Raw genomic sequence first — 11,037 nt, 5'->3', positions numbered from 1 at the left:
CTCAATGTGTCAAAATCTCATGACTCCTGAATCCCTAGGAGTCGAGCTTTACATAGATGGCCTCCCTAAGAGCATTCAACACGGGGTAATGACATCCCAACCCACTAATCTATAAGAGGCTTTAACAATGGCCCGCCAAACTTTAGAAACGGTGAATGAAATGGAAGCGCCGGCACCAATGGTCGAGAACCAATCGAGCGGCAATAAAAGAACATGAGAAGCCTCTCAATCAAGCAACCACAACAATAACAACTTCACCAAAGAGCCTTTTTCCCCCGGCGGCAAGAAGGGGTATGCCGGAAAACTACCTTTTTGTAACGAATGCCACACGCATCACTTTGAAGGATGTGGGAGGTTTCGCCACCGGCACCAAGGAAGTGGTCACATTGCCAAATATTGTGGAAGTGTCGCTCCCGTCACTCAAAGGGGACCCAACACACAAAAGTCGGTCACTTGCTACGCATGTGGCCAAACGGATCATTATAGGAATGCGTCCCCAACGAAGAAAGCCAATCCCAATGCACGCGGCAGAACTTCCAACATTTGCAACGAGGGAGCCCGAGATGACAACTAGTCACGGGTACGTTTCTTTACAACAAATTGTATATTTCATACTTATTCGATTCGATTACCGCCAGACGTTCTATAACCAAGTCTTTGACTCGTGCTCTTTGCACTCCACCTTTGCCCCTAGACGCTACTTAGGCAATTTAAGTGACCAACGGAAAAATATTGTGTGGCTATAAAATTTTATCGGAGGATATACGTTAAGAATTTTGACTTGACACCTATAGAACTAAGGAGCTCAGAACCTATTCGTTAAGGAGAAATTGTTTCCCTACAATTATGTATAGATTATTGTGAACTAAGCAATTTTCGGTTGGAAACCGATACCCTCTCCTCGTATCCATGACCTCATGATTATTTGCGTGAAACCCGTGTGTATTCCAAATCGACCTCCGTTCTAGTTATCATCAGTTGGGGGTTAAGGGAGACGATGTCTCTTAAGCTATTTTCCGAACTCGCTACGATAGTTGTAAATCTCCCTTAGTACATTCGATTTATCTAGGGCTCCGTCCGTATTCATAAACCTCCTGAACCGCGTATGCGAATTCATATAGACAAATCCGTTACCGTGTTCATAGATGATATCTTAAACTATTCAAGTAAGGAAGGAAAACGAACAACATCACCGTCTTACGCTCGAACTTTTGAGAAAAGAGCAACTCTATGCGGAATTCTCCAAGTGGGAATTTTAGTTAAACGAAGTCCAATTTTCTAGACCATGATGTAGCGGTCAAGGCATTACAATCAATCTCGAAATCAAGCCACATGTAACCAGGAAACTCACACCACTCACCACTCTGACTTGTATTCGTAAAATCTTAGATCTCGTCGGTTATTACCGAAGATCCATTTCCGACTTTTTCTCGTGATGCTCGTTCTTTACCCTCGATCACTCATTAAGGTAGAAATTTAAACCTCTCCGTGTCCGAACCTTGAGCGTGATTTTTCACACCAACATTACTAGCTAAATTCGTATAGCACCAGATGGAACTCAAATATGGAAATATTTCTACTCGAACGCCGAAAGGCATACTCTCTCGACTCAAAATTGACGTAACTAAAATTCGTTATTTTGCACGAAGAATTCGAATACTTAATTGTGGATCCGATCAATTTTCTCGTCATCACGTACCACATTACATACCTCTGTTATTTCACCGTTACCGTCTGATATTACTGGAACTTAAGATAACACACAATCCAAGGATACTTCACTCTTCTTTGACTTAACGTCCTTGTGTTTCGGATAATCGGCCAACTACTATCCAACCCCGAACTATACAGCTACGTGTACTATCTCATTTCTCATTCAAACCTCAACTTGTGACAACTGGATGCACGATATGGCAACCTCGAGATGTAAACTCATCCTATTCTAAGTCCTCATTTCACTCCTATCTTTATCGCTCGCACTTCCGTATAAGGAAACTTTTTGAAAAATTTCTCCATGGATAGAGAAACTCCTCATATTACATTAGCATTCGCCACGAGGGTGAATAGTCCTAGCGAACATTTCGAACCCTAACTAACTTATTCAAACACATCTTAAGGAATCCTATTCTAACACGGTGTACCATTGCCAATTACCTCGGATCAAAATACTCGTATCGCTTCTAGTTTTGCAAGAAACCTTGGGAACCCGCTTAGACATGAGTACCGCGTATCTTCCACAAACCGACGAACCGAGCAAACAAACGATTTACATCTTGGAAAGACATGTTTCAAACTTGTATGGTCGCTTTTAGTTGATTCCTCTCACTACGGTAATACCATTCGTGTACTAACGCCGCACTTCCGAAACCCTATATGACCACAAATGTCATCCCACTATTCGTTGGACCAACGCATGTGGCAAACAACACCGAATCTGAACTCATTCAAGAAACAACAATTGAGATCATTCAAGTCCGAGAAGGGCTCGAGACGACCCGTGGTCGCCAAAAGAGTTATACCAATATTAGATGAAAACACCTCTCGAATCCCAAGTCAGTAACCGTGTAATATTGATAACCCGCACCCTGGGAAGGTGTAATCCGTTTCGGGAATCGGGGAAAGTTAAACCCGTGACATATTAATCCTTTTGAGACCTTGGGGCGTATTGGAACTGCTCCTACCGTTTAGTACGTCCGACTCAATTAAGTTTTCGTTTACCCTACGTTCCATGCAACAAACTTAGAGACGTGTCCTACGAAACAGGAACGTGCTACTCTCCTAGATAAACTTACTACTGATGGCAAACTCCCCTTCATAGGAAAAACTGACTGAATTTGTGGATCGTAAAACCAAGCCTTAATACAACGCGAAACCCCGACTATCCAAATTCGTGGAAATGCCCAAGGGCATACCTTCACTTATTCATAGCATTAACAACGCAAGATCACGAGGAAGAGACATCGACTATTACTTCCAACTAAATTTCGGGACGAAATTTCTTTTAAGGTGTGGGTAATGTAACATCCCGCATTTTTCCGTTAAATTATTTTAACGCCGTCTTTTTTTTATTTTAATAATATCCTCAGTATCTCGATTCGTATCCTCCATTAGCTACATCCTTAAAATATTTTCGTTATTGGATTATAACGTCTCCCTGATATCGGGCAAAAAGTCACGTTTTCACCCCCTAAATCAAGCCCTAAAACAATAAAGATTAAAACTTAGTCGTCAAAATTATCGCTTTTTCGGTTGATTTTGTAGATTAAGTAATTACAAAGGCGATGCAAAAAGAATCAAGCAAAACGGAGCTAAAACGAAGAATCTAGAGCGAAAACTGTGAAAGACAAGAAATCAAGTTACGATCCAGGAAACAAAGGCTGATCATGCAAAAATACGCCTTGCCATCCGGCTTGCCGTATGGGTACGGCTTGCTGAATACGCCCCACCATGATTGCTGCCTACCCGGATACGGCTTGCCGAGTACGGCTTGCCATCCGGCTTGCCGTACGGCTTGCCAGTCGGATCCGGCAGAAAATTGGGCCTATTTAAAGGGGCTCTCTCCACTCATTTTCAACACATTCAACTTACAACACAATTCATATTTTCAATCTTTTTAGGTAGTTTTTAGCAGTAGTTAGTTAGTTTTTATTTTTCGGAGAATATCCCGGCGAGTCCCTCGGATCCCGGGCAGATTAAGTTCAGCTTTTCAGGCTTTTATCCGGTACGCCTATCTTTTGTATTAAACATGTATTCTTACTCTTATTGTTTAATAAAGCGTTCTGATATTGCCATGATTGCTTAATTTATCTGTATGTTGCCATGATAGAAGTTTGGGTTAGTGTAATTATGTTAATTTAGTACGGTTATTGTTATACTGCTGAACTAGGAAGTCTGATAGATTTGTATGCTAGCATCTTAAGGATTGACCAACTTAGGTTGTGATCAGGACTTGTCTACCTATATGAAATTAGCTACTTCATAGGATTAAGACCCCTGGTTATACTGTATCTGAAGATTCTATGAACTCGGTATGGCCGGAGTTCCCGAGAGGCATCTAATGCACTTTTAGGACACGGAACCTAGGAATTGAGACATGAATGACCTAGTATGCCTATTGACTGTTCTGAAGAGACCTCTTAGGAGCTGTTAAGATCTAGTTAGTGCCTTTACTGTATGACCCAAGCCTATTGCATGTTCTTGTCTGATTGTTGCCTTAGGTCTTAGTCGTATCAACTGTTTAGGTACTCGTTAGGTTTCTATCCGCTTTACTATCAGCCTGTTAACTATAATGCTGTATAATGTTTGTTATGTTGTGATCTCACTAGTATGAAGTAACGGTAGTTAGTTTTCATTTAAGGTATTGCCAACTTAAACCAACAGACTCCTTCCGTTTGTGATCAGTGTTCAATCAACACGGCACGCTGTTATTCAGTTATCTAAACTGATAACGGGGGTTAGGATTAGAGCTCAACCCACTAACACACCTAGTACCTTACTTAGGATAACCTCCGAGGTATCGTTACGCTTCAGTTATACGACCAAGTGACATACTTCTCACTGCTCAAAGAGAACTCCGAGAGTCAGAGATAAGTAGGTCTATGTAATTGGCTCATCCAACCAGATCTACATCAGTCCAAACATAGCCTTAACATAAGCATAATTACCTCAACCTAACCCAATACTGATATCTTGGTTAACATTTCCCTGATCTGCATACTCCGGATATCCTCCCACCTTATTTACTTTTCCGCATTTAGGGCCTCTAGTTAAAAACCAACTACTATTTTCTATCCAGGTAATTTAAATAAAAGACAATTATCCCCTTGATCTTCAATTCGTTAATCAGCATAAAATTCGACACTAGGTTAACTTACACTTCTACACCTTAGGAAGTAAAGTAATTTAGGCCCCGCAAAATATAAATAACAAAACGACTGTGTGCTGCTTTGATCAACCGAATCCGGCGTCCTGCGACCTAACGACATCGCGGAAACAAAACCGTCCATTTCGACCATATCTTTGCAGTTACATCAAGTTTTCTGGCGCCGCTGCCGGGGATCGAATATTTTGATCGAGAAAGATTTTTAAGCAGACAAAGTGTTGTTGGGTGGTGTCTAAGAAAGACAATTATACACGGACTTGGTTATTGGATTTTCCGAACAGTCTCCATTATATTGGAACCAAAAGGATCCTGCCTCTCCGGTTGTCGGCCTGGCCACCTCGACACGAGTAATATGTGAGAAGTCTTATCAGTTAAGATATCCGATCTGGTTAGCGACCGAATTTCAAGAATAATTGTTTTTATTAAATTATCGATCCTTTTAGTGAATTAATATTTTCTAAAAGTTACTTTTAAGTCTTTTTCTTTTTCTTTTTATAAAATCTAGAAAATCTAAAAATGGAACAACAAGACACCCTTGCTTCTATGCATAAATCATGCTTAGAGGAAAGAGGAGGACCAATCACCTTAGGAACCGAAGGAACTCCTGAAATCAGTTCACACATGATTAAACTAGTCAGTATGATCTGTAAATTTCAAGGATTACCGACTGACGATCCTAACTTTCATATAAACAAATTTATCAGTCTGGTTGACTCTTTTAAGAAGGACGCAAACGAGAAAAATATTTTAAAACTGCATCTTTTAAATATTCGCTTTCTAAACACGCTTCAGCATGGTTTGACGCACTTAACCCGAATTCAATTAATACGTGGGAGGATTTGGCCACTAAATTTCTAAACAAATATTATCCACCCTCCCTGCAAACCTATTTAAGAAATGACATCACTAACTTTTCCCAAAAAAAGAATGAGTCATTGTGTCTAGCATGAAATAGAGTAAAGATGATGCTTAAAAGATGTCCGAATCATTCGTTAAGTCGGGCAGACATAGTCTGTACACTTTACAATGGTTTGACCAAGGATGATAAGTCTCTCCTAGACAGAGCCTCGCAAGGCAATTTCATGTCTCGAACAGCAGATGAAGCATGAGATCTCTTGGACACGATAGCTGCACAACAGGAAAGCTGGAACGATGACGCTGATGAGAAAGATGACATCTTCGCGCATACGGTAAAAATGTTGGAAACCAGGTTACAAGATCTCACCCTCACTCTTCAAAGTTTACAAATTCCTAATAACTCCGATGCTACTAGAACCAATCTAAGGTATCCTTACCCTAGATGGGCACAAAAACAGCACAATAGCTCGGATCATAATATAATATTTCCATTGCACAAACCTACTCTCCACTCTAAGGAAATTTTAGCTGAATTTATGAAAAAGCAATATATGATAAACCTTCAAGTCATAGAATGCCAAAACAAGTTTGATACTTTGCTAAAGACTTTTGAAGAATTAATCAAGAATTTTCAGCTTACGCTTAAAAGTTTAACCACTAAAATTGAGTTAGAGTGTAGTGAGTTTGATGCCCTCGTTATCACTCGAGGAGGAAAAGAAACAACTGTTAATATACCCATACAAGATTTTTCCGATAAGGAACCTGTGCCAATTGACCCAGTCGTCAATCCACCGGAACCTATCTCTCCTAAGGCCCCGGAAATCATTCCGCGCGCCCGCATACCTTTCCCAGGTAGGCTTAGGAAGGAAAAACAAGAGGCACAATTTGCTAAGTATTGGGATATTATCAAGAATTTACATTTGAATGTACGTCTAGTAGATGCTTTAGTAGAAATGCCAAACTGCGCTAAATTTTTCAAAGAACTGCTTTCAAACAAAGAAAGATTAAGAGAGATAGTTAGCTTGCCCTTAAGTGAAGAATGCTCATTAGTATTACAACATGGAATTTCCCCTAAGTTAGGAGATACAGGAAGATTTACGGTACCTTGCTACTTGCAAGATGTCCAGATTAGTAATGCGTTAGCAGACTTAGGAGCCAGTGTAAACCTAATGCCCTATTCATTATTCAAGAAGCTAGGATTAAACGATTTAAGACCAACCAGGATGACTATCCAGCTCGCGGACAGATCAGTTAAGATTCCCAAGGGAATAGCTGAAGATGTCCTAGTTAGAGTGGATAAGTTTGCATTCCCCGTTGATTTCGTCATTATGGATATTGAGGAAGATACGAAGGTCCCACTCATTCTTGGCAGACCATTCCTAAATACTACTTCCAGGGCCGTAATTGACGTTCACGAGAAATCATTAAAGTTAAGGGTTGGAGGAGGAGAAATCACATTCAATGTTGATCGCCTCATGAACCATCCTAAGGAAGAGGATGTGAATCTCTCTGATTCTTTTCAAGAACTCGTCAACGAATACCTGGAAGAGACTATGGCTATTTGCAGTCAAGATCAAATTTCTAAGGACCTGTTCTTTACACCTCCTCAAGGAAATCTTGATGACCATTCCGCCATAGATCTTAGTCGACACACATCTCCCCTCTCTGGAAGCAACCTTATTGGCACCACTATTCAAATAGCACCGCTAGGACAAGGCATTCCTTTACATCTACTAAGGAGAAGACCGAATGAAGAGTCAGATTTCATTCCGGTATATCAAGAACCTCAGTCACGGGAAGACTATAGGGATTTTCCCGAACCTACCTTCAAAACTAAAGAAGAAGTTTTTGAAGAGGAAGCATTGAGAAGGACAGTTTCCAGAAATGAAGAACAGATAGCATCAGTGACTTCTACTGAAGAATCAGAATTCCAAGAGAGGTACGACTCGTTAGACCGTGAGGAGATAGCTAGAATGAAGCCATCTATCGAGGAGCCTCCGGAACTGGAATTGAAGAAGTTACCCGACAAACTGGAGTATGCATTCTTAGAAGGAGAATCGCAACTCCCTGTGATCATATCGAAAGACCTCAAGCCGCAAGAGAAGGCGAAATTGATTCAAGTGCTGAAATCACATAAGAAGGCAATTGCTTGGAAGATCTCCGATATCAAAGGAATCAGCCCTAAATATTGCACCCACAAGATCTTCATGGAAGATGATTTCAAGCCATCAGTTTAGAGGCAAAGAAGGGTCAACCCTATGATTCAAGAAGTCGTCAAGAAAGAAGTAATCAAACTTCTTGACGCCGGTCTGATCTATCCAATCTCCGACTCACCATGGGTCAGTCATGTTCAAGTGGTACCCAAAAAGGGAGGGACGACCGTAATTCAAAACGAGAATAATGAACTTATTCCAACTCGGGAAGTCACCGGTTGGAGGGTTTGCATAGACTATCGTAAACTAAACGATGCAACCCGGAAGGATCATTTTCCATTACCTTTTATTGATCAAATGTTGGAACGTCTATCAGGGAACGAGTACTACTGTTTCCTAGATGGTTTTTCCGGCTATTTTCAAATTCCCCTCGATCCAAAGGACCAAGAGAAAACAACCTTTACTTGTCCTTATGGAACATTCGCCTATCGTCGTATGCCTTTTGGGCTATGCAATGCACCCTCTACCTTTCAGCGATGCATGGTGGCAATATTCCACGACATGATTGAGCGTTGTATGGAAGTCTTCATGGACGACTTCTCGGTCTTTGGAAGTACCTTTGATTCATGTCTGTCAAACCTGGACAAGATGCTCACCCGGTGTGAAGAGTCAAATCTAGTTCTCAATTGGGAAAAATGTCACTTCATGGTAAAAGAAGGGATAGTTTTAAGACATAAGATCTCCAAAGCAGGAATAGAAGTTGATAAGGCCAAGATTGAGACTATCACAAAACTTCCAGAACCTACCACAGTAAGAGCGGTGAGGAGTTTCCTAGGACACGCCCGTTTCTACCGACGCTTCATTAAGGATTTCTCGAAGGTCACCCGACCTCTCACTCATCTTCTAGGGAAGGAAGTCCCGTTTGTGTTTGATGAAGAATGTAGAAAAGCATTCAACTTTTTGAAAGAGCAGCTAACACATGCACCGATCATGATAGCTCCTGACTGGAGTCTACCATTTGAGATCGTGTATGATGCAAGCGATTTCGCAGTTGGATCAGTGCTTGGACAACGGGTAGATAAACACTTTCATCCAATCTATTACGCCAGCAAAACCTTAACCGGAGCTCAAGAGAATTACACTACCACGGAGAAGGAGCTGTTAGTCGTAGTATTCGCCTTCGACAAATTCCGTTCCTATCTTATCCTGTCCAAAACTACGGTCTACACAGATCATTCCGCCCTCAAATGTCTTTTCACAAAGCAAGACGCAAAGCCAAGACTCTTACGATGGATCTTACTCCTTCAAGAATTCGACATCGAGATTAAAGACAAGAAAGGAGCCGAGAACGTCGCAGCAGATCATCTAAGTCATCTGGAGAATCCGACGATGGAAAAACTTGCAGAACATGATATCAGAGATAAATTTCCGGAGGAACAGATTATGAGTTTAGGACAAACTCACATAGGATCACAATTTACAGATACCCCTTGGTATGCTGACATGGCCAACTATTTAGTTTCCGGAGTAGTACAGAAAGGGATGAGTACCTCCCGAAGAAGGAAGTTCTTCAGGGATGCAAAGTACTACTACTGGGAAGATCCTTACCTGTTCAAAATTTGCCCTGATCAGATAATCAGGAGGTGCGTAGATGAAAAGCAAGCAGCAGGGATTCTTCACCAATGTCATCATGGATCAACTGGAGGTCATCATGGAGCGAACTTAACAGCGAGAAAAGTCTACGAATCAGGATTCTACTGGCCATCTATATTTCGAGATGCGCAAGAGCTTGTAAAGCGTTGCGACGCATGCCAAAGGCAAGGCAATATCTCGATAAAGAACGAGATGCCTAGGACTAATATCCAAGCTTGCAAAATCTTCGATATATGGGGATTAGACTTCATGGTCCCCTTCCCAAAGTCTAACGGGAAAGAATACGTCCTCGTAGCAGTCGATTACGTCTCCAGATGGGTGGAAGCTCAAGCGTTTCCAACAAACGAGGCCAAAGTCGTCACAAATTTCCTGAAGAGACTATTCTGCAGATTTGGAGCTCTCCGTGCGATCATTAGTGATAGAGGCACACACTTCTGTAACACTCAGTTTATGAAGGTGATGCAGCAATACGGAGTTACCCACAAGATGTCCACTGCCTATCATCCGCAGACCAACGGACAGGCAGAAGTCGCGAACAGAGCACTTAAAAGAATCTTAGAACGAACTGTCGGCCATCATGGAAATAAATGGGCCGAGAAGTTAGACGATGCTCTGTGGGCATTCCGGACTGCCTACAAGAATCCTCTAGGAACTACACCCTACAGAATGATCTATGGGAAAGCTTGTCATCTTCCGTTAGAACTTGAATACAAAGCTCTCTGGGCGCTGAAGACCTGCAACCTCGATCCCTCAGTTACCGGTAAACACAGAAAGATGCAAATGAACGAACTCGCCGAATTGAGAGACCAAGCATATGAAACGTCGTATATCTACAAGGAACGAACGAAACTCATGCATGATGCCAAATTAATCCCTACAAAGTTCGCTCCTAGAGATAAAGTGTAACATCCCGCCTTTTTCCGTCAACTTTTCCGTTTAACTATTTATGTTCCGTTATATGTTTATAACACGTCTCGTTGATACGTGTTTGAATTATCTTGTTTAGGTAATTCCCACACCCGTTTTAAAGTTAAGGGACCAAACTTGCCAAGGGTTGAAACTTTTGACTAGGTCAAAGAGTCAACCCTCATCCTCATCCATTCAATCTCATCTCTTTCACTCTTACTACTTCAACTTTTCTCTCAACTTCTATACAAAGATTCATCATCCAAAATCGAGCTAGCGGTCATCTTGCCAAACAAATTACATATTTGAACTCCTCGTGATCTCCTCTTCGATTCCATACCGATCTCATCAAATTTGGGTAACTTTCTAAAATCACTAATTTTATGTGTTCTTGAGTTTTTGAGTTAAAAAGGTTGTTGATTAGTGTCTATGGCTCAAGTCTAGTATGATTATGTGTTTTGTATGCTTGTTCTTGCTAGTTTGGTGTAACTAATTCATATTGAAAGAATGCTTGCTTAATCTTGAGTTTTAGGTGTTCATATGTTGTTTAAAGATGAAAGATCATGTTTTAATTGTGTTCCTAAC

This window comes from Rutidosis leptorrhynchoides, chromosome 5 (genome assembly GCF_046630445.1).
Source record: "Rutidosis leptorrhynchoides isolate AG116_Rl617_1_P2 chromosome 5, CSIRO_AGI_Rlap_v1, whole genome shotgun sequence".
Classification (NCBI taxonomy): domain Eukaryota; kingdom Viridiplantae; phylum Streptophyta; class Magnoliopsida; order Asterales; family Asteraceae; genus Rutidosis; species Rutidosis leptorrhynchoides.
Note: the sequence above shows the minus strand (reverse complement) of the source record.